Source organism: Rhinoraja longicauda, chromosome 4, assembly GCF_053455715.1.
Source record: "Rhinoraja longicauda isolate Sanriku21f chromosome 4, sRhiLon1.1, whole genome shotgun sequence".
Taxonomy (NCBI): Eukaryota; Metazoa; Chordata; class Chondrichthyes; order Rajiformes; family Arhynchobatidae; genus Rhinoraja; species Rhinoraja longicauda.
The window spans coordinates 76986308-77009997 of NC_135956.1; the positions used below are offsets into that span (position 1 = coordinate 76986308).

At 39.7% G+C, this 23690-nt stretch overlaps 1 protein-coding gene across 1 annotated transcript in view; it reads left to right on the forward strand.

Annotated features, from left to right (window-relative positions):
• The first annotated feature begins 311 nt into the window (after window positions 1-311).
• Window positions 312-23690, forward strand: part of LOC144592897 (extracellular sulfatase Sulf-1-like) — a 156827-nt gene continuing 133448 nt past the window's right edge. The window contains exon 1 of the mRNA XM_078398127.1: window positions 312-433. The gene's annotated coding sequence lies outside the window, so the exon portion shown is untranslated. The remainder of the gene's footprint in view (window positions 434-23690) is intronic.

The following is a 23690-nucleotide window of genomic DNA, read 5'->3' on the forward strand; positions in this document are numbered from 1 at the left end:
AACTGTGTTAAATAACTAACAGCTAACTGTTGTGGGGGGGGGGGGGGGGGAGACGTTCACTCTCCTCCTCTACCCCTCCAGCACCTCCCCTTCCCCTCATTTATGGCAGTCTTTTCTTTCACACGCTCTCAGGTTACTGGTGCTTAAAGTCTTAAAAAACGCACTTTTTTTTTCTGTCCTTGTCCCAACCTCCTGCTTTTAAGAGCCACTCAGCTCCGGTGATTGGATTGGGTAAGCTGTCTTGTGCTGACTGTTTGAGGACGTGTTTCAACAGATGGTTGGGGTTAGTGTGTGTCATCACATCTGAGTGGGGGCTAGAGAAGGAAGGCTGTACAGTTGGAACTGTGTGGTCCCTGTGAGAGTGCACTGCGTGTGGAAAGCAGATTCTTGCAGGAAGACCACTTCAGCAAGGCATAGAAGAACAATCTCTCAGGTACAGGAAAGTGCACTTTGTTTTCAACAGGGAGAGTTTTTAAAATGTTTGGAATGTAACTAATATAAAACTGTTTCTCCTTTCTGTCAATTACCACTGGATGGCTAAAATATGTAAGTCTTTCCTACATGTTTGAGTATTATAGATGATTACGTTTTTTTTTGGTCCTTTTAAGTTTTGTAATAAAGAGACCTGTGATTCTAACAAATCGCCTCGGTCTCAGTGAGGGCAGACTTGGTTAAGCTACGGTGGGAAAGTAAGAGCCCAGGAGGTTAGGAGCCTCGGTCTTCAATCAGCCTTGTTTCCAGTGATACCACTTATGGGAATCACAAAGGCAGCAATATGCGTTCCTGATGGAACTGCAGCAAACGCAGTCTGCTTCATTTTCCGACGCTTGCTAATTTCTAGCCATCTACACAGTCACTGGTAAATTAACAGACATGTTTTATATGTAACTAATTGAATTATCAGCAACAGGGTAAAACCAATTTATAACCATGCTACTTTATATACTTTATGTTTTTGGTATTCAGTAAAAGTATTTTTTTTAAAGATTATAGCATATAAAAGTTGATGTGATTTTTCTAACTCCAAGAATGCTGTGAATTATAGCAACACACAATATGTTTCTAATTACAATTACACCCGCTACAGCAAAAGGTTTGGGCAGACCTTTCTTATTTTCTAACCCTTGCTATGAAAGAGGTAACCTTGGACATATTCCAATATTAACAAACATTTTTTAAGTAAGGGTTTGAGAGTGTTGTGATAATTCATTGACTTTCTGTAATTTTCGTTTTTTTTCCATTGACCAATTGTACAGGACTTAAGTGTAGGACCAGTGCAAAAATGAGTTGTATACAGACTTTTTGCCTGGGATTTAGATGCAATCTGTTTTATTGTGAATAATGCTTGCATGTATCTTTTGGAACGACAATTGTAGTAGGGGTTTATTCACAAAATGCTGGAGTAACTCAGCAGGTCAGGCAGCATCTCAGGAGAGAAGGAATGGGTGACGTTTCGGGTCGAGACCCTTCTTCAGACTGTACTTTCTTGGGAAGTTGGGCATCTCTGTTAGATGATAGCAAATCTGTGGAAGCGGATTGATGAATAATTCAGAAATATTAGCTGTTTGCACCTGTAGATTTAAGGAACCCTGCACCAAAAACTTTGAGAAAGGCAATAACACATAGGATTACAGAATGAGAAGAAAAATGATGAATCATCAGTATTAATAGACATAGTGGAAATAATGATAAAAATGTTGTGGAAGAACCAAGGAAATGCATTGTCAGTCAAAAAGCAGACATTGTCAATCCGCATGCTTTGTGTTAAAGGTGCTTTTGTTCAGGATTTGGGCTCTTCAGCACAGGTTGCTCTCAACCAACAAGTAAAATGTAAATTGCCAGGACTTGTTGGCAGCATGAAAGATCTGTGGAAAAAAAAACTTACTTCCTGACAGCCAGCCTTAGCATGTGGCAACGGTCTTTACATTTGAGTTCCAGTTGGTCGCACAAGATCCACACTTCAAGAATCTGGCATGGGACTCATGCGGGTCGCACGCAAGAAAAAATATTCTTTAAGTTTGTTGAGCCTTTATTTTGTGCACCATAAACTCTGCACAGCTGCATCAATGTCCTAGCAAGAGGAGCTCTGATGTTAATTGAATGTATGTGCATCTATATATCACAGAAGAAAAAAAATCACTCTTGTGCCAACACCTTATAAAACTATGCAATAAGGTTTTTATTGCCTTATTTATTATCTATCTGCTTTGCCCATGACAGATCTATGGACATCATTTCTGCATCCTGTTGTATAAAGCTCAACTGGCTATCATCAGACATAAAGCAGATTTGGAAGAACAAAATCTACAAATGCCCCAGATTTTATTGATAGTTTACTGCCAATGTTAATGTGTCAATTGCCTTCCGACTGACAATATTGTATGAGATGGCAGGGAGATCATTGCGCTTAACCTTTTAGGTCTGCAGTTCCATTGATCCTGTTACGAACCTAATACTAGAAGTTAAGGAACGCAAGGTCCTTTGCAGTTTCCTGGTTTAGTCTTCAACATAGAGCTGACTCTTTATTTTCAAGTCTAAAAATGAGTCTGAGCTAGTTTTTTAGCCAAGTATCAGGATTCAGCAGGTCTGTGCATTAATCTTGCCATTTTTAGCAGTCTACAGGAACCCCTCTAAGGATGATATTAGGCTGCATGTAAGCCGAATTTTCCAGAATGCAGCAAGAGTCTGCTTTTCATTCATAAAGTTGTGTTTAGCATTGATCCAATTTTTTTTTTAATGGGCACAGCATCTTGGAATTTCTAAGCCTTAGTGTCTCCCTCATTAATGACCTGCACTTTTTTTCATTTTTGTCGTATCCATGTCATATGTGCTGCATTAAAACCAGCTGCTTGATGTATTTAACAGATTTGGCTATCAGGATTCTGAGGAACTAAACTAACCAGGAATTTGATCTAATCATACTAGTTTTTGAAAATGTGTTCAGCGTAGAACTTGGGTGACATTCATGAGTAACATGAATGGAAAAGTGTAGCTAGAGTTTAATATTGTATTTTACAGTATAATACCAATAATAAATGGAACCTGTTAATGTGTTGATAACTGTAGTTAAGAAATAATCAAAAGATTAAACTTGTTAGCAACTGAAGGAGTCATTCAATAGTCCATACATCAAATCTGAAAAGATGGCATGTTATGTAAATGTTAGTGTGATGTTAATGTATGTACCTCCATTATCGCTGGGTCCAATTGCAAACACTATCTTTGTTATAATAAGGTGACTGCATGTTTGCAATTCACTTTATTCAGTTATTCAATTTGTATAACCTGTTCATTTGAAGTTTAAGCTCCTGCCATGTAAAAGGCCATGAAATGTCCTGCTTTATTCCAAACTACTTAATTCATAAAAGCAAAATTAGATTAGAACTACTAACTGATCCTGACCAATGTAATTTACTTAACTGAAATGGAATTATTTCTTGAGATGACTGGAAATTCCAGGATTTTCCAAGATTGGTCTTCAATTGACCTGAAAAAAGTGATCGAGGTCCTGCTCATAAATCATTGCAGCCAGTGTGTTGAAACTTGTTGCAAAGTATTGCTGGTTAAGAAGTTCAGGATTTTGAACTGGCAACAGTGATAGTACAGTGTAGGAAGGAACTGCAGATGCTGGTTTAAACCGAAGATAGACACAAAACATGTTCCCAATGTTGGGGGAGTCCAGAACCAGGAGCCCCAGTTTAAGAATAAGGAGTAGGCCATTTAGAACGGAGATGAGGAAAAACCTTTTCAGTCAGAGAGTTGTAAATCTGTGGAATTCTCCGCCTCAATTCTCTGGATGCATTCAAGAGAGAGCTAGATAGAGCTCTTAAAGATAGCAGAGTCAGGGGGTATGGGGAGAAGGCAGGAATGGGGTACTGATTGTGAATGATCAGCCATGATCACATTGAATGGCGGTGCTGGCTCGAAGGGCCAAATGGCCTACTCCTGCCAATTGTCTATTGTCTAAAATGCTGGAGTAACTCAGCGGGCCAGGCAGCATCTCTGGAGAGAAGGAATGGGTAACGCTTTGGGTCGAGACCCTTCTTCAGACTCAGGTAGCACAGTATTGGTGTACAAGTCAAAATGATGTGTTACCTGTGAGTTGTTAGAGTTTCTATACCTTCTTGCCTTTTGTCCTAGACAGTCATGGATTTTGGAAGTGCTGTTAAAATTCACCCCTGTTCTGGTAGGCCTATAAACTAATTCAACCTTCAATTTCCGAGAAAGGAAGAAGAGCTGATACCAGAATGTGGAACTAATCCTGTGCTACATTTTCGGTGATCCATTACAAACACTGTGAAACAATAGTGCATACATCCACAAAAGGGAGGCAAGTGATTCTCCGCAGGAAGTGTTGACAGCTGATAATATTCCTGGAAATTTATTACGCTATGAGCACAAATCCAGTGACAACAACATTCTGTTGAACAGTGCCTTTAATGCAAAAGCAACATTTCACAACAGCTTGGGGGAGAATGAAGATCAACATAAAGAAGAAATATTAAAAAAGACGTGGAAAGCATTGTTTCGTGAGTGCTGAAAGATAGATTGGGAAATAAAGTGCTCTGAGGAGTCGAGATGCTTGAGAGCAAAGAGCAAGGGAATGCACAGAAAGCCAGGGATAGATGAACAGAGGTTTGAGTAGAGGTGGGGAGGATGGGGAAGTGGGAGTGAGGGCTGGGAAATGGGAGTGATTTGATGTTACAGATATGAACAGAGCTGAGTAGATTTGAAATTCAGAATAAGCATTGTAAATTTGAAGCATTGAGTGAACACAAAATGGCGAACACAAACATCAGCAAGGTTGGAAGCATTGGGTAACAGACAATAGACAATAGGTGCAGGAGGAGGCCATTCGGCCCTTCGAGCCAGCACCGCCATTCAATGTGATCATGGCTGATCATTCTCAATCAGTACCCCGTTCCTGCCTTCTCCCCATACCCCCTGACTCCGCTATCCTTAAGAGCTCTACCTAGCAATCTGGAGTCTCACGTGGGATAGGTGGGAGGATGGTGGGTTTTGAATGAGCCGAGGACCACTTAGCGTGAAAGTGGACTGATTAGGAGCAAAATGAAGTAATTATAACTATAGATGACAAAAGCAACCCTGTTCCAGGGACAGGTGGCCTAAAGTAGGGTGAGGGGGGGCTATATTATGAAGGTTGAAGGGGGCAGATTTAGAAATAAAAGATGTGCAGAGTTAAACCTTCAACTGAAAGTAGAACAGGATGCCAAGGTTCAGTAGGGTTTGGAAATCATCAGAAAACTATTGTTGCAGCAACTATACATGATTTGCGGCCAAGACAATGGCACTACTTGTCATGCTGCTCCGCTCTTAAGGATAGCGGAGTGAGGGGGTATGGGGAGAAGGCAGGAACGGGGTACTGATTGAGAGTGATCAGCCATGATCGCATTGAATGGCGATGCTGGCTCGAAGGGCTGAATGGCCTACTCCTGCACCTATTGTCTATTGTCTATTGCTGCCTCATAATAATCTGCCTTCCTGTTCTTGCCACCAAAGTGGATAACCTCACATTTGTCCACATTATACTGCATCTGCCATGCATCTGCCCACTCACCCAACCTATCCAAGTCACCCTGCAGCCTCATAGCATCCTCATCGCAGCTCACACTACCACCCAGCTTTGTGTCATCCGCAAACTTGGAGATGCCACATTTAATTCCCTCATCTAAATCGTTAATATATATTGTAAATAACTGGGGTCCCAGCAGCGATCCTTGCGGCACCCCACTAGTCACTGCAAGTATAGGGTTCTTTCATTTGGAGGCCAGCGACAAGTGGTGTGCCACTGTGATTGGTGCTGGGTCCCCCGCTGTTTGTCATGTATTTTAAGAGTGTGGATAGGAATGGAGATGACATGATTAGTAGGATTGTGGTTGTCGGTGGTGTAGTGGATTGTGAATAAGGTTGTCTAAGGTTGCAACAAGATCTAGATCAAGGGTTCCCAACCTGGGGTAAACTTACCCCCAGGGGGTAAATTTCGCCTACCCAGGGGGTAAATTTCGCCTACCCAGGGGGTAAATTTGTTGATTCTGGATTTGTACATATTGACTCAGTCGTGTTTGGTTCTGGTATACGTATCTGTTCATTAGTTGTTCATAAATAAGTGAAATAACATTGTTATGTACTGTTATCATTGTTATTTGAATTTAAAATAATAATGTTAAAAACAGTATTTTAAAAATTCCCCTTTGTCGGTTGCTTTATTATGGTAGAAGTGTAAACTCAAATTACTGAACAAAACAGGGTGGGGGTAAATTTACCTTTGAAAAGTTGCAAAGGGGTAAACAGGACAAAAAAGGTTGGGAACCCCTGATCTAGATTAACTGGGAAAGTGGACAAAGGCATGGCAGATGAAATTGAACTTGGACAAGAGCAAAGTGATGCATTTTTGGAATTAAACAAGGGCGGGATTTGCATAGTAATTGACAGAATCCTAGGGAGTGTGATGCAGACCTAGAGGTACAAATATCTAGGTCCCGGAAAGTGGTGACACAAGTAGACAAAGTAGTGAAGAATCATATGGTATGCTTGTCTTCATGGGGTGGAGCATTAAGTACAAGAGTTGGGATGTCATGTTACTGTTGCATGGGACTTTGGTGAGACTGCACCTGGAATATTGTGTGCAGTTCTGGTCTCCATGCTGCAGGAAGGATGTGTGAGGGAGTGCATAAAAGAATCTCAAATATGTTGCTGTGGCAGGACGGCTGAGGTAAAGAGCGACTGAATAGGCTGGGGCTTTTTCCCTGAAGGGGAGACTTTATTGAGGTTTATATAGTGATGAGGGGCATAGGTGGATGGTCAATCTTTCTATCAGGGTAGATGAGTCTAGAACGGAAGGGTACAGTTTTTAAGATGAGAGGAGACCTGAGAGGCAATTTTCATTCACATAAGTTGGTGGTTATATGGAACAAGCTGTCAGGGAGGTGGTAGAGGTGTGTATAAGTACAATGCTTCAGACATTTGAATCAGTTCATGTATGGGAAAAGTCGAGAGGGATATGGGTCAAATAAATGCAAATGGAACAAGCTGAGGAAGGCACCTTAGTCAGCAAGGACAAGTTGGGCCGAAGAGTTTCAACTTCCAATCAAACAGACTTTTTATATAACTGTTTTTATATTGATGCTGTTTTTGCCTGAATATCCAAGCCACAGATTTATGAATCGTACTACTAGGTCTGGCTCCATTGTCCAGGCAACAGACCTATGGACCTAGTTTCTTGTGGATTTACAGGTGAACTATTCACTTTTATGGGCTCTAATTTGTACATTTTATGTACTCCCAACTTTAAGACTCGGAGAGTCAAATAGTTCGCCCTTCGGCCCAACTCATCCATGCCAATCGGACTGGTAGCTGAACAAGTCTCATTTGCCTGATTTATTTTCTACCAAGGTCGCAGTTGAATGTTGGTGAAGCAGCTGTGTTTGGGTGTTCCGAAATCAAATTTTAAACAGCAATATGAAAGTAAACTTATATTCCGCCGGTAAGGTGCAGTTTTGTACGAGATGACAATGCTTGTGTATAGGCTGTAGGCATACCTGCTACAGAGAGAGCTATCAGCTACATCACAATACACGCAGGAGCTGATGCAACTGCACCTGCAAAAAGGCAAAACAATGGTGACAATTAAAAAAGATGCCGGCAAACTTCAGCATAATACAAAAAAGATGCATCTCAGCACTCCATAAGATGATCTGAAAATGTAAAAAAGGCTCGTTCAGAGTCTTTAGATGGTTTTCATGATCTCAAGATCATTGAGTACAAAAGTTGTGACGTTATGTTACAGTTGTACATAACAACCTTTGCATGTTGTTGGTGAGGCTGCATTTAGAGTGCTATGTTCAGTTTTTGTTACCCTGCTGTCCGAAGGATGTCATTCAGCTGGAAAGAGTGCAGAGAAGATGTTTGAGGATGTTGCCAGGACTCGAGAGCCGGAGCTATGGCGAAAGGTTGAGCCGGCTAGAATTTTATTCCTTGGAGTGCAGGAGACAGAGGGGTAATCTTATAGAAGTGTACACAATCATGAGAAGAACATTTGGGGTGAATGCATAGAGGGTAGGGGTATAAAGAACCAGAAGACATACGTTTGTGAGAAGGGCAGGATTTAGTACGAACTTGAGGCATTTTTTTCATTCAGAGGGTGGTGGGTATATGGAACAAGTTTCCAGAGGAGATGATTGAGGCAGATGATATAACAACAATTAACAAGCATTTGAGCAGGTACATGGAGTGGGAAATGTTTGGAAGGATATGGGGCAAACGAGGCCAAATGGAGCTTGCTTTGATGGGGCATCTTGGTCAGCATAGACGAGTTGGGCCAAAGACCCTGTTTCTGTGCTGTATGAATCTATGAATCTGAGATATCCCAAAGCACTTCATGCAGTGAAATAGTTTTGGAGTGTTTTCATTGTGGAAGTGCAGGAAATTATATTTAAGTTGGAGTATAACTATGATTTAAGTATTGTACCACAATCTTGTGTTTTTTTGATATAGATACATATTATTTTTGTATTTATACATTGCTAAAACAGCCAAAGTTCAAGAAAGACTAAATCTGGAAATCCGAAAATGTATTTGATTCAGTTCTTCCAAGAAGCAAGTCCACAGAGAATCACTGCCAATTGCTATTTTCAAAACCTAAAGATGTATTTCATGACAAACCAGTAGCATACCAGATGTTCCTGGGGACATTGTCATTCAACTCTGAAAGAAAAATGCAAATATTTTGAAGTGCTCCTTTATGTTATTGGCTGATCTATTGTATCCAGTATCAACACCCCCGCCCCTCATCTGTATCCACCTATCACTTGCCAGGCTGTGTTCCGCCCCACCTCTTTTTTCCAGCTTTCTCTCCCCTACTACAATCAATCTGAAAAAGGGTCCTAACTGAAAATGTCTAATGTCCATACCCTCCACAGTCTGACCCGCTGAGTTCCTCCAGCATTTTGTGCTTTGCTCAGGATTCCTTCATCTGCAGGTCATGTGTCTCAAAAGCCATGTAGGAAAATATGCAGATACTGGTACAAATTGAAAGTATCACAAAATGCTGGAGTAACTCAGCGGGTCAGGCAACATCTCTGGAGAGAAGGAATGGGTGACGTTTCGGGTCGAGACCCTTCTTCAGACTGAAGTAGGGTCTCGACCCGAAACGTCACCCATTCCTTCTCTCCAGAGATGCTGCCTAACCCGCTGAGTTACTCCAGCATTTTGTGATACCTGTCTCAAAAGCCATAATTATTTTCTGTGAGCTAGAGTCCAGGTAGCCTTTTTCCCAGTTACTTTGCTTCTTGGGACAAATGGGCCAGTGATACCTCAAAATTATTAGAAGGGTATAAAAGTCAGTGTAGTCCTGGGGTTACAAGGGATAAAACAGTGCAGGATGAAAAGGCAAGACATGCAGCACAAAAAATCCAGTTCCATGTTTTTGTTTTAAACTTGATACCTGACTGGAGTTACTGGAACAGGAACATTTGAGTTATTGATGGCAGTGGATCCCTTGAGGCGTAGTTATTTATATTGAAGTATCAAAATTAGCAGCATCGACCAACTATTTTCCAGAGCCAATGATATTCCACATGGAATTCTGGAACACAGAAAAATCCATTTCAAATTAATTGAAGTTAACTGAATAATAATTAGAAGTTTCATCATGACACCTTTTTACAAAGTAGCATAAAGTTCGTAACTTATCAATACCTTTTTCACCTGTAATTGTTAAATCAGTAAACCAGGATACCTGGGACAAACCACAAAGGGATCCCTTGCAAAAATTTGGCAGATGTTTATTCAAGAGCTAGCAATTGTCCCTGGAGCAGTGGTACAGTTGCAATGTTCCACAGTTATCCAACAGAACCTAGGCCTCCTCCACTGTCAGAGTGAGCCCCAACGCAAATTGGAGGAACAGTACCTCATATTTCGCTTGGGCAGCTTACAACCCAGTGGTATGATTATTAATTTCTCTAACGTCAAGTAACCCTTGCTTTCCATTCCTCCCCCGCCGTAGTTCTATGACTAGTTTCACTGTCCTCCTGATTAATATTACTGACAATTTACTGCTTGTATGCCTTGTTGTCACCTTCCCCTCAGGTAATAATGAACCATTCTACATTTCTTTTGAGCCTCATCTGCTTTGATCTGTCGTTTTCACACCTTATTCTTCCATATCTCTTGTCTCCCTCTCCCCTGACTCTCAGTCTGAAGAAGGGTCTCGAACCGAAACGTCACCCATTCCTTGTCTCAAGAGATGCTGCCTGTCCTGCCGAGTTACTCCAGCACTTTGTGTGATCTGGACAAAGCAGGTTTTGCCAGTTTCCTCTGACCCTCCCCTTCTGATGCCATGAATGTCTTTCAATGGAAAAAAAACTTACTATTAAGCACTCAACCTATGAAGTAAGTAAACTTGCCTTTCTGACCTTTTTTTAATTTTAATAAAAAACATCTCCTAGGAGACTAGCTTATTATTCTGCTAAATCTGGAATTTAACCTAACCATTTGACTATCCAAATCTTGCTATTTTTGTTGACCTAGTAATTTACTGAGGATTTTTTTAAAAGGTCAGTTTTAGTGGTATGGATATTGATTTTTCAGAATCTAGAATGTAACGTTATATTTTAAAGAAATTGTAAACCTTTGCTTGTGTGGCATATTGACAAATTGTTAGTAACCTCACCCCCCAAAAATATCCCAATTGCACTGAATTATTTTTAAGATGTTAGTCGTGTTGCCTGCACAGATTACTCACAATACTTAGTGATAGACAAAACTGCTGGAGGAACTTGGCGGATCAGCCAGCTTATATGGATGGAAATGAACAAGACTATGTTTTGGGTCAGGACCCTTTTTCAGACCAAGTCTGATGGAATGGCACTTATGGAATGTTTATGGATGAAACATTAGTGAAAGATTGAATTGTGTGATGCAGTGAATGAATTGTATTGAGAATATGGTCGCGATTGTGGAGTAAGTAGTGTTGCACGTTTGAATGGGGTGAGATTGGATGAAGAATTGCAATTTTGGGTGAGGGAATGGCAGAAGGAGTATAATCTATTTTTTTTAAAAGGGAGGTGACACATTTTGGGAGGTCAAATGTAAGAAGAAACTATACAGTAGTTTAGGAGCATTGATGTATGAAGGGACATTGATGTACAAATCCATAGCACCCTGAAAGTATCAACACAAGTGGATAGGTTATTAAAATGGGTTATGGCATTTTTTACTTCATTGGTCAGGTCATTTAGTATGAAAGTTTGAAAATCATGTTACAAACGGTATAAAAGATTTGTTAGGCAACATTTGCAATATCATTTGCAGTTCTGGTCGTTATACTATAGGAAGGATGTCGAGGCTTTCGTAAGGGAACAGAAGAGTTTCACCAAGGCTTAGTTTAGTTTAGAGATACAGTGGAGAAATGGACTTTTCGCCCCACCGAGTCTGCACTGACTAGCAATCACCCGTACACTCTTCTATCCTACACACTAGGGACAATTTACACAAGCCAATTATCCTACGAACCTGTGCGTCTTTGGAACGTCGGAGGAAACTGAAGCATCTGGAGAAAACCCACACAGCCACAAATAAAACTTGCAAACTCCATACAGACCCACAGTCAGGATCGAACCTGGGTCTCTGGTGATATAAGGCAGCAATGATACTGTTGTGCCACTGCGCCACCCATGGTTTTGACAAGATTGGCGTGCATTAGCTATAAGGAAGGTTTGGGCAAATTTGGATTATTTTCTCCATCGGAAGCTGAGGGACAACCTGACAGAAGTATATAAAATGATGAGAGGCATAGATAGAGTAGGTGGTCAAAGTCTTTCTCCAGCGTGGAAATAAATGTCAGAGACAGGAGGACATTGGTTTAAAGTGAGATTTGCGAGGTGTGTTTTTCACACAGAAAGTGGTAGGTATTTGGAATCTGCTGCCTGCGGATGAGGTAGAAGCTATAACAATGTTTAAGAGGCATTGAGACCTGCACATGAACACGTAGGGAATGGAGGGATATGGAGCAAGTGCATACAGATGGGATTAGTTTAATTTGGCATCATGGTCGGCACAGACATAGTTGGCTGAAAGGGCCTGTTGCTGTTCTATGTTCTGTTCTATGTTTTATGAGATTTGCAAGGCATGGTTTTTATTGAGAATGGGTAAGTGTCAGTAGGTGCCTGGAATTCACAACCAGAGCAGATGGTAGAAGCAGAAGCAGTAACTTTTAAGAGGCATTTAGACAGACACATGAACTGGCAGGGAATAGAGAGATATGGGTCATTTGCAGACAGATGGGATTAGTTTAGATTGACATCATGTCCCTGTGCTGCATTGTTCTATGGTTCTAAACCAGAAATAAAACACCAACATACAAGCATTTTTAAACAGAATCAAGGTAAAAGAAGGTTCAATCTGAAAAGTAACTGCAGATATTTTGCTCGTATACCTTTGATTATCAAGCACAAATCTGTAGCTTTTGGACCATTGTTCACCATTTGCAGTGGCTGGGCAGTAGGTTACCCCTGTGGGTGGAGATTTGGTTACATCTTTGTAAATCTTCACTAGCTGATAAAATTTCACTAAGTCACAGGGTTGTACCTCGTGCAAAATTAACTAATAATTGTCTTATAATGTTAACGTTTAGTCCTGGTAGGATTAATATGCAACAATAAAATCAGAAAATTCTGGCAACGCTGAGCAGATCAGACAGCATTTGTCGACAGGGAAACCAATATAACATTTCAAGTAAATGGCCTTTAAATCAGGACTGGAAAAAAGTAGACATAAGGAAAGGTATGGAGGCAGGAAAAGGTAAGGTAGGTAGAGAAGGTATGAGGGAATAGAGGACAGGGATAATGATAAAACATAACCTGGGCAGTAATGAAATAAGCGAAAGAAGATAAGACAATTCTTACTTTATTTTTCCATTTATAGTTAAATTTAATTAGTCTGACATCCATGGATTTTTAAATCAAAGGGAAAAGAACACCTCATAATTGATGAGTATTACAAATTTGAAGTTACAGAACATCCTTGACTTGAAAAAGTTAATGAATCAAAAATAGAAAAACAAATCCTGAGATGTTGCAGGATTAGCCATTTCACGTCTTGTGTGTGGTCGGTCAGCTTCCAAATTTGTTCCATACCTTGCATTTTTGATCTGTTTGTTTCTTTTAGCTTTCTTTGTTGAAAAGGGTTAAGGCACTATTGTCTGCTTGAAATAGATTCCTAGTTCTGATCGAAGAACAGACCAAACACTTGCTGATTCTAAGGTTTCTTTCAAAACACCGAGGCATGCATCACTGGCTCTGAAACCATTATTCGCTTTCCAAATAAGCTGCTTGACATTTCCTACTTCAAGCCATAAAATATTGTTTTGTGAGAGGCTTTTTTAAAAGTTGTGGCTGAATTGCTTAATCATTGTAAATGCAAATAAAACGGCATTATTACTATATGAATAAGGAAGGTTCAGTGAAGCTGGCTGAATGGGATATAAACCCCTGCAGCGCAGAATAAAACAAATGAGACGAATGGTGAAAGGACACCTGATATGTGCAAAACCAAGTAGAGGAATGTTAACTGGGATTATTTTCATGACTGAAATATTAAATTCAGAATGTTAATCTGGCACTCAAATTGTGATGAAAATATGTTTGCAAGCAATATATTTAGTTTAGGATCTTTCTTAATTTACCCCTCTTCAACAAAGCCATTTGAGATTAAATATAAACCAAATACAGCAGAAAAGATGACTCAATTGACCCTGGATTTAGATGAACACAAATGTGCAAATATTACATTGTGAAAGACACGATTTGCTCTGCATCCTAGCTACAAAATGTATATTGGATAAGAACATGACAAAGATGGATTGCAAATTATCCAATTTTGCATTTTCACATAAATGCTGTCTTTTTTGTTTTACCACTGCACACAATTACTGAAACAGTGGTTGCAGAAGAAATATTATAAAGCATATTGTGGTAGGGTTCAAAAGGTGAAAGAACAGGTGTTTTGGGCTACATTTTCCAGTTGGTCTGTTTAAGGTTGAAAGACTCATGCTGGCTAAAAAGTCATTCTGATAAGGTTTCTCGAGACAAAGAACCCAGCCTTGCCATCTGGAACTGTTCACATTTAGTTAAATTCAAAATAATTTTGTTACTTCCCCTTTGATGAGAGTCATGCTAATTGTCAGAAGTGATGGGGTAACCATGTTAACTGGGAAGTGATTTGAATTTTGTTTTTGGTGCAATAAATTGTAGATCGGGTCTTATTGTCTTATAAGGAAGAACATTTAGCATTTTGGAGTAATTGCTGTTGACTGATTTCTGAATCAATTAGAAGGAGATGCACTGTTATGGTGCAGCTTTTCAAAGTCTTCATGCTGCGAGACAAGTAACAGACAAGAGAAGACTTTCAGACCATCTAGTTTGTCTAGTCACAGCATTCACTCGGTGTTGCTGAAATCCCTGAACCCTATTAGTTTACATAAATGCAATCATGAATTTCTTGTTCGGCAACTCATGTCAGTAACCTTTTGCCAAAAATTCCTAACTTAAAAAATGTTTGCTATGCACCTAGTTCTTAACGTGATAGGCACTTATAATTTTAAGGCTAACTTGGATCCAAACCGTCCAGATTTTTCACCGCCTTGTATTTCTCTATTATAAAAAAGCTGGAGTAATTCAGCGGGACAGGCAGCATCTCTGGAGAGAAGGAATGGGTGACATTTCGGGTTGAGACCCTTCTTCAGACCCAACCCGACATCGTCTTGACCCAAAATGTCGCCCATTCCTTCCAAAAGATGCTGCCTGTCTCGTTGAGTTACTCCAGCTTTTTGTCTATCTTCAGTTTAAACCAACATCTGCAGTTCCTTCTTACAGACTTCTCTATTATACTTCCCCTCAGAGTTTTCTGTTCAGCATATTAAGTGGCTATATCTCTGACTTTAAAAGTTGGAATCTAAAAAATTTATAGAAAAACAATTGATTTAGTTCAGACTAGAACCGTACTTCTTTCTAACTTTTACACATCATTGTTTAACAACATCTCCGACCCACCAAGGTGCTGCAAATCCTCCCACGGATCTCGGCTAATAAGATTCAACTTACAGGGAACCATTTACCCCAACACACCCCCTGACTTCTGTTTATTCAGCTCTCGGTCCTACCCTCAACTGGTTTTGCCTCACCAACTTTTCAGTGTTTTCTCCCTGTTGCATCTTTCCAGGTGGTGAAGCAGAAAATAATCCGCCTTTCAAATTCTCCCAGTTAACACTAAGCAGAGAAAGGTGACAACAGATTGCTGAACTGAGCACTGCACCAAAATGTTATACCATCCATCTCTAATGATCTGAGCAAATGCCACTGTACTCTTTGTGAAGGTGAATCTTCATTGAAGAGAGTGTTACACTGTACTGTGTGAGGTGACGATGACTCATGTTTAGCCCGATGGGTGGTATGCATTAATTTGGGAAGATAGAGAAGCAAGGAACTGCAAATGCTGGCTCACAAAAAAAGTCACAAAGTGCTGGAGTAACTCAATGAGTCTGGGTCTGAGGACAGGTCTGGACCCAAAACGCCACTTATCCATGTTATCCAGAGATGCTGCCGACCTGTCTACTCTGACGAGCTTGGGCACTTTGTCTTAATTTGAGAAGATATATGCACAAGTGAAAGGAAGATCGATTTAAGACAGAGACTCAAAAGTATATTTCTAATCCATTAATTGGCCTACCCTTCTGCAGTTCATGTTTTTGATCCTTTTATAAAAAATAGACAAGGTGTGTTTAAATGTGAGGCCAGAGTGAATGACAAGAAATCACTAGTCCTTTTGACTCCAAGCACTGTTATGCGGCTGCACAATACTCCAGCAAATCAGTTGGGCTGCTTTGCAGCTGTGAGAAAGAGCTGTGTGGCAGCAGTGATTTTAACCATTGACCAGTAGACAGATAATCTATCGATTCTGAAAGTGTGTTCACATAGGCCCAGAATTCATGTCAATTCTACTGATTTTCCTATGATTCCAGTGGAAAAGGTTGCAAGCAGCACGGTGGGTATGGGAGCAACTTCATGATCTGTGGGATGCATTCACTCCGCATGCACAAAAATCCCAAAGTTGATGACAGTTTCAACAGGAAATGTCAATGTACAAAGAAGGTTTAGGCATCCATATTTACTGCAAAACCTTGGTTGTTATGACTTTAGTATTGGTACAAAATTGTTTTGCTGTACATCCGAGCTAGCATTACAGTGTAATTGGAAGCTGAACCAAGTGTCAGGACTCATTACAGCACAAGATTGAAGGTAGACCAAGATTTGCTTAAAGTAGTAGTGTTTTTCCACTTGCCTCTGCATTCAGCTTGCCCTGACTTCAAATTTTGAAATCCCACCAAGGTATTTTAATGTGCTCGGTGTGTAGGTCACTTTGGTTCAGACCTGGAACAGCACAAGATTGAAATAAATGCTGAAAGATAAATATAGAATAGAATATAAAACAATACAACCCAGGAACAGGCACCTTCAGTCCACGATGAATGTGCCAACCATGATTGCAAATGACACTCATTCCATCTGTCAGTACATGATCTACAACCCTACATTCCCTGCCTGTTTGTGTGCCTGTCTAAATGCCCCCCAAACATTGCAATTTTATCTGCTTCCACCACTTTCCCTGGCAGTGTGTTCCAGGCAGCTACATTAAAAAATGGCCTCATAAATCTCCTTTAAACTTTTCCTTTCTCACCTTAAAGCTATGTCCTCTGGTCTTTGAAATTTTCCCTGGGATTTAGATGCTGACTATCTCTGCCTCTTAAAAATTGTATTTACTTCCATCAGGTTGCCCCTCAGTTTCTGACCCTCCAGAGAAAATGATCCAGGTTTATGTGACTCTCTTTATAGCTAATACATTCCCATCTAGGCACTTGGTGAACTTCGGCATCCTCTCCAAAGCCTCCACATCCTTCCTGTATCGTGGCCACTAGAACTGCATACAATACTCCAAATATGGCCTAACCAAAGTTTTATATAGTTTCAAATGCTATAATTATGTGTCCACAATGTTTGCATCCATCAAGGGATAAGGTCTCCAAATTCCAGAGACACTGGATGTTAAAAGTCACAGTATCTGGATAATTATCAGAGGATTTGGAATGGGCTTTAGTGGTGAACTATCCTTTTATTTTGTGTAGGAAGGAACTGCAGATGCTGGTTTACACTGAAGATAGACACAAAATGCTGGAGTAGCTCTGTGTCAATGTCCCGACAGGCAGCATCTCTGGAGAGAAGGAATGGGAGACATTTGAGACTTCAGTCTGAAGGGTCTTGTCCTGAATCATCACCCATTCCTTCTCTGCAGAGATGCTGCCCTGCTGCTGAGTTACTCCAGCATTTTGCGTCTATCCTTTTCTTTTGTATGTTCAAAATGCTGCTGGAGAGGCAGGTGTGTACTTCTTGAAGAAGCATTTATTCACAAAATGCTGGAGTAACTCAGCAGGTCAGGCAGCATCTCAGGAGAGAAGGAATGGGTAACGTTTCGGGTCGAGACCCTTCTTCAGACTGATGTCAGGGGGGCGGGACAAAGGAAGGATATAGGTGGAGACAGGAAGATAGAGGGAGATCTGGGAAGGAGGATGGGAAGAGAGGTACAGAGGAACTATCTAAAGTTGCGATTTCTCTTGAAGAAGCATCATCTTCATCATCGTTCTGGAAATCATGCCAATTTTTGCCTCACCCTACTTGCACAAGTATGAGAGAAGTTCACTCATGAGCCAGGGTGTGAGGCTGACAGTGGTATACCCTACTATTATTTTTTAAAGTTAGCTTGCCCTCAACAGATAAGATTAGAGCACCCGGATACCCAGAGTATAAATGAGTGACGTTGCATGTGATTTACTTGATCTTTGTGAATCATTGTGCACGTGTGCATAATTTAACAACTATGCCACAACTTGTGGAGCTATCTGTGGATTCCCTGTGTAACTCCATACCCCAAGAGCACACAATGGTAGGTTTCTTACATTGCCTGTACTCCAAACCTCATGTTTAATGGGGTGTTGGGAGACTTCTGTCCTCCTAGATGCTGTTAGCATTACATTTATGCAGGCAAGTGTGGTGAATTCCATCACTCTCCTGACTTGTGTCTTGTCGAGGGTGGAAAGGTGTTGGAATATCATGGGTGAGACTCTGACCTGCCCCATTCGTGGTAATATTAATGTGGATGGTCAAGCTTATCTTACTGGTCATTGGTGACCCCAGAATGTTGGAGGTGAGGCATGTTGGAAGTGATTATTGTCCTGCATTTTTGTGGGATAAATCAATCATCAGTCGGACAACAGGATCAATTGATCATCAGCTGGGGGATTTGGGAACAATCGATCATCTGTCAGATCTGGTAAACTGAATCATTGGCCAGTGTGAGTAATCAGTGGATCCGCAGCCAGGTGGATGATGAGGGCAACAGTCATGTCTTGAAAGGAAATATTCTGCCTCAGATTGTAGCTTTTGGGAACAGAAAGGGAGTGGTTGAGGTTTAGTCTGGCGAGCAAGAGCAATCACCCTTTGGCCAGGATTTTGGGTGGGGAAGGGTGGATGGCAATGAATGTGATGGTAGAGGTGCTGTACCTCAATGGGGAGATGGTGTAGATGTATCCTTCAGACTGAGTGGGGCCAGACTGGAGACAAGTAAGTCTCTGGACTATGGATCATTCTTGAGACTCTGGGGAGAGAGGATTTTTCTCAATCTGGGAAGGAGAAATGGGCCCCTAGAACTGCGGAAGAGAGATCATTTGTGAATGAGCATCGCTCAGGGGAGGCCTAGTTGATCCTCAAACTGAGAGATTCGGAGGTAGGATGGATACGAGAGATTGGGCATATCTGATGTCTGCCCTGTGATAATGGTGGGAGTGCAAGTTCACAGGTAGCTGCCAGGAAGCAAGCCTTGTAATGAAGATTTAGAAGCAATATTCCCTCTGAAGTTTGGCAACAATCACCATCTTTGCGCAACCTACAAAATTATGATGCATGGAACTTCAAACTCTCCCGTCAATAAAAAATATCTCAACAAATATTTATCTGCCTGAGACTGTATCTTAACCAAAGCATTGGAATGAATGTCCCTTCAACTTTTGAGTTCTGCTCCAAATGATTTGACAGAAATGGCTGAAATTAGGGATCTTGCTTTGAATTCAGCTCTGAAAACTGCTTGATGTACCCCAGAACGTAAATTGCACTACTCGGCTGCGATGTTGATCTTTTTGCCGCATCAGATTTCAGCACCATGAATTTCTGCAATCCAATTCTCACAGATATATCTTTTATTCACCAAGGTATTGATAGTTTTGTATAAATGCATTGATATCGTTGCTTCAGTGAATGGTGAAATTTAACTATATGTGTTACCATGGAAACTAGGGCCCTTCAGATCGTGTTTGAAAAGACATATTGAACTGTGGCTTATTCAAATAAATTGTTGTGTTGTTCGATTTTGCTTGGAGCAAGTGTAAGTGGATACCTGAGAACTGAGGTTGCACGTGCAACTTTGGTAGCTGGTGAAACAGACTGATTATTATTAACTGCAGATGGGCGCTCATCCATTTACAAGTAGCTGTTCTTATGGTGCTGCTCATTTCCTGCCTCATTAGAGAGCTAAAAGGCTTGATGACATCTGTTTGTAGCATTGTTAACTGTTACGAAAAGTTTCAAAATTGTGTATTGAACCTCTGTGCACACAAGGAAGCCTTTCAGAATTGTTCAACAAACAAGTAGATGAAATCCAGTCTTCCTATACATTACGGGAATATTGTATTTGACAATTTGTTTTATTTCTACTAAATTAGATTGTTCCAGTGTGCCACCTATGAAGCAGGAACGCTAAAATCTGAACTGACGATGATTCTGAATAGAAAGACATAATTTAACGAAGGCAGTTAGTTAACACCACAAGCTATAAAAACAAGGTTCAAATAACTTTATGGACCGATTTGGACTTTGTTTAACAGAATGTTATATTTAGTAATAGAGTTTGAGTAGTACATTTTATAGGTCAGGTACATGATGCCACAGAACAATGTTCTGAGAGCAATCATTTTTCTGCTTTGGTGACCCTTTCCTTCCTCATTTCCAAAGACAAGACCTCTTTAAATGGCTGTCTATTACTCAGTTAATACTAATATATTTTTATTTGGTGCAGAACGCGTCATATGATTTCGTTTTTGATATGTCTTACTCAGCTACGTAACCAAACTAACAGTGATTATGTTGCCTCAGTTGTAAATATCATGCTAGCTAACATAGTCAAAATTTCTTGAAATTATGTTTGGTGCAAAGGTCATAGAAGGAGAACCAAAGATCAATGTTCCCCCATTGGATGCAGTATTGTTTGAATTGCGTTTTAGAAAATGAAAGGTATTATTCATTGGGTCAATGCATAAGCAGATAAGAGTACTTTTCAGTTGTTCTTGTTAAGGAAATATGCAGTCAATTTCAATGGAGAATTTCAAGATCCCATCTTTCAATTAAGTACAGCTGCGATAATATCTAGAGGTGAGATGAATGTGTGATTCAAGTAAAAATGTCAATAAGTCAATAAGAGCATAATTCTGTTTCACATAAAGATATGATAGTGTCAGAGCTTGAAGCACAATTGAGGTGCTATATGTACTGGGAATGTCTGATTCAAAATAAACTCATGTTTTTGTGCTTTTGTCTTTTTTGTCACATTGCAGTTCTGTTTTTTTTAAAATTTATTTAAATTTATTTATTTGTTTGTTTTTGTTTGTTTGTTTTCATGATTATGTAGGGAAGGGGAGGGATGGGGTTTACTGTTGTTGTTATATGCACTGTAATTAATTAAATTAAAAAAAAATTAAATTAAAATTAAAAAAAATTAAAATAAACCAAAACCGTTATCTAGCTTCATCTCTATAAGAACTCGAGGAATCCCAGGAGTTTCACAGGAGCGGTCAGGTCAATAAGATCTCAACAGCATGGAAATCCTGGCCGATTAATTCAAAGAAGTTCACGGTGATAGATTAAACTCATTGAATTTCTTTCAGAAAGATCTATTTTAGGCCTGAGGTTTGGTTTAACATCTAATGAACATCAACGTGAACCTCATTGGTTCATTAGAATGTTCACAGCAGTTAAAAGGCACTTGGACAGATATGTGGATAGGAAATGTTTGGAGGAATCTGGGCCAAACGTGAGCAAATGAGATGGGGCATCTTGGTCTGCTTGGATGAAGTGGCCCAAAGGGCCTCTTTCTGTGTTCTTTGATTTAAAGTAAAATTTCAAAACAAATTGGAAAACAATAAAGGTTTGGTTCAAGTCAGAATTTGGTTTGCGTGAGGAATTTACTTTCAATTTTTAACCTGCACTAGAAACTCAAGCAACTCTCTTTCCATTTCATTATCTGTGCCTTCAAACAAAACCCCTCATTCAGAGAAATTTTTACAATGCATGCACTGAAAAGTATAAATGATTGAATATTCTGTTGAAGAATCATAAATTGATATGCTGTCTAAATATTTCAGATATGTGTAAATTTTAGGCATGAGCATGCCATTAAGAATGTTGAAGAATGTTAAAATGTTGTTAAACTAAGATCATTTAAATTATCAATGAAACTGTTAATCTGTTGTATTTGGCATGACTGTTACAATGCATTAACAACAGTTGCTATATGACAGAATTGTAAAATCAGCAAGGATCTTGTCCAGGAATGTGCACAAATCAGAATTCGGAATTACTCCAATAATCATTTAGCATGTTAATGATACACATGTATGTTTCTATATGTGTAATCTGTGTGTAAGAAGAAACTGCAGATGCTGGTTTAAACCAAAGATAGACACAAAAAGCTGGAGTAACTCAGCGGGACAGGCAGCATCCCTGGAGAGAAGGAATGGGTGACGTTTCGGGAGAAGAGTCTCGAGCCGAAACATCACCCATTCCTTCTCTCTAGAGATGCTGCCTGTCCCACTGAGTTATTCCAGCTTTTTGTGTCTGCGTAATCTGTGTGTTTTACATGCTCCTCCAAATGTTGTTAAATTTAAATCCCTTGCCAAAACCCTCCTTTAAAATAAGTGTCAACCCCACAGAACTGCAGGGACCTCATGGAAATTCCTTTCTAGACTCACTAATCCTAAATTTGCACAGACTATAATGAGAGACGGGCTGAAAGTAAAATGCAGATGCTAGAAATTTGGAATTAAATATGAGATGCTGGAAATACTCAGAAGGTCGGGTCATTTCCGTGGAGAGAGAGAAGCAATTAATGTTTCAGTTCAATACTTTTCCTTAGAAGTGGCTGTTTTCACTCTAGTATTAATAACAACATTTATTATTGAGTAAAATCTGGTACAAGGGTTATCTTTGAAATCCGCTACCCGTACACAGTATATATTTTTTCCATTAAAAATGAATTTAATGTTTTTAAAGTTACAGTGTGAGGGATTCAACTGAAATGAATAATTTGCAAAAAATGAAAAACTAATACCTGAATTTCAGAAAAATTCAGACTGATTGATACAAATTATTGTGCAGACATCCTATGAATTTATTAAATAGAGGCAGATTTTGCTTTCAAATTGATGTTTTAATAAGACACTTTAAGAGATGAAATACATTTTTTGAATGCTCAGCCCGCTTTCATACTTGTGTTGTAAAAAAGATAAGACAGCATCAGCACACCTCAGGCAGTGACACCTGTTATAGGATTATATTGGAATGTCTAACAAGTGCAACGACATCAATTTCATGAATTTAATTAAAATCATTAATAATCTATGCCTCTAGGGTTAAAAAAAAAGAAAAAAGAAAATGGCAAACCAACAATGGATCAATATCTCACTAAGCCATCAGTTGTATTATTTACTGTTCCACACAGCAGAAATACAATAGCTTTCACTTTGACGTCTGCAATCACCCTTGTTTATAATGGCAAGTAGAGCTGCTATAATGAACTGTTGACTGTTTTTGTACACGGAGATAAAACTCCAGGAAGTTGTGGAATGCCGAGTGTAAAGTCACTTACATTAGAATTTCTTTCTTTTATGCTGCAAAGTGGGCCCTCCAACATGGATGGACCTTTGCAAAGGCACAAGTGTGCCAATGAACTTCAATCCTTTGCCACTAGGCAACCTGCAGCACTGTTTGTTGTAAATTGTAGCATATACTAATAATATGTACCATATTATTCAGCTGCCAAAAAGAATCAGCATGTCTCATGTCATCCTCCTTTTCATAATTCAAGGCATAACAGCTGTGAGTAGATTTATCCTCACTCATTGACAGGGGAATTCCTGTTTGGAGTGCTTCCATTAATAGAAGTCCCCTTTTCTTGTAGATTTCCAACCATTTGCAAATCTCCAAGGAAACAGAACCAACAAAATACTTTACCTTTCCCCTCTATATAATGTTCTCTTTACATTAGTATGAAATATGGCAATTCGAAATACAGTATGTCTCTGAATCATGATGGATTGCAGAAAGAAAACAATCTGCATTGTGTAGGTGAAACCATATAGTATCTAAAAAGTGAAAAAATATCATTAGTGCAGTGAGGGGCTGATCACAACATTCTAATTATATTGTGGATGGAAATAACAGATAATTGATACTTTAGCTTAACTGAAGCTTCCCTTCACTGATTGATTAACTGAAGAAGGATCCCGACCTGAAGCA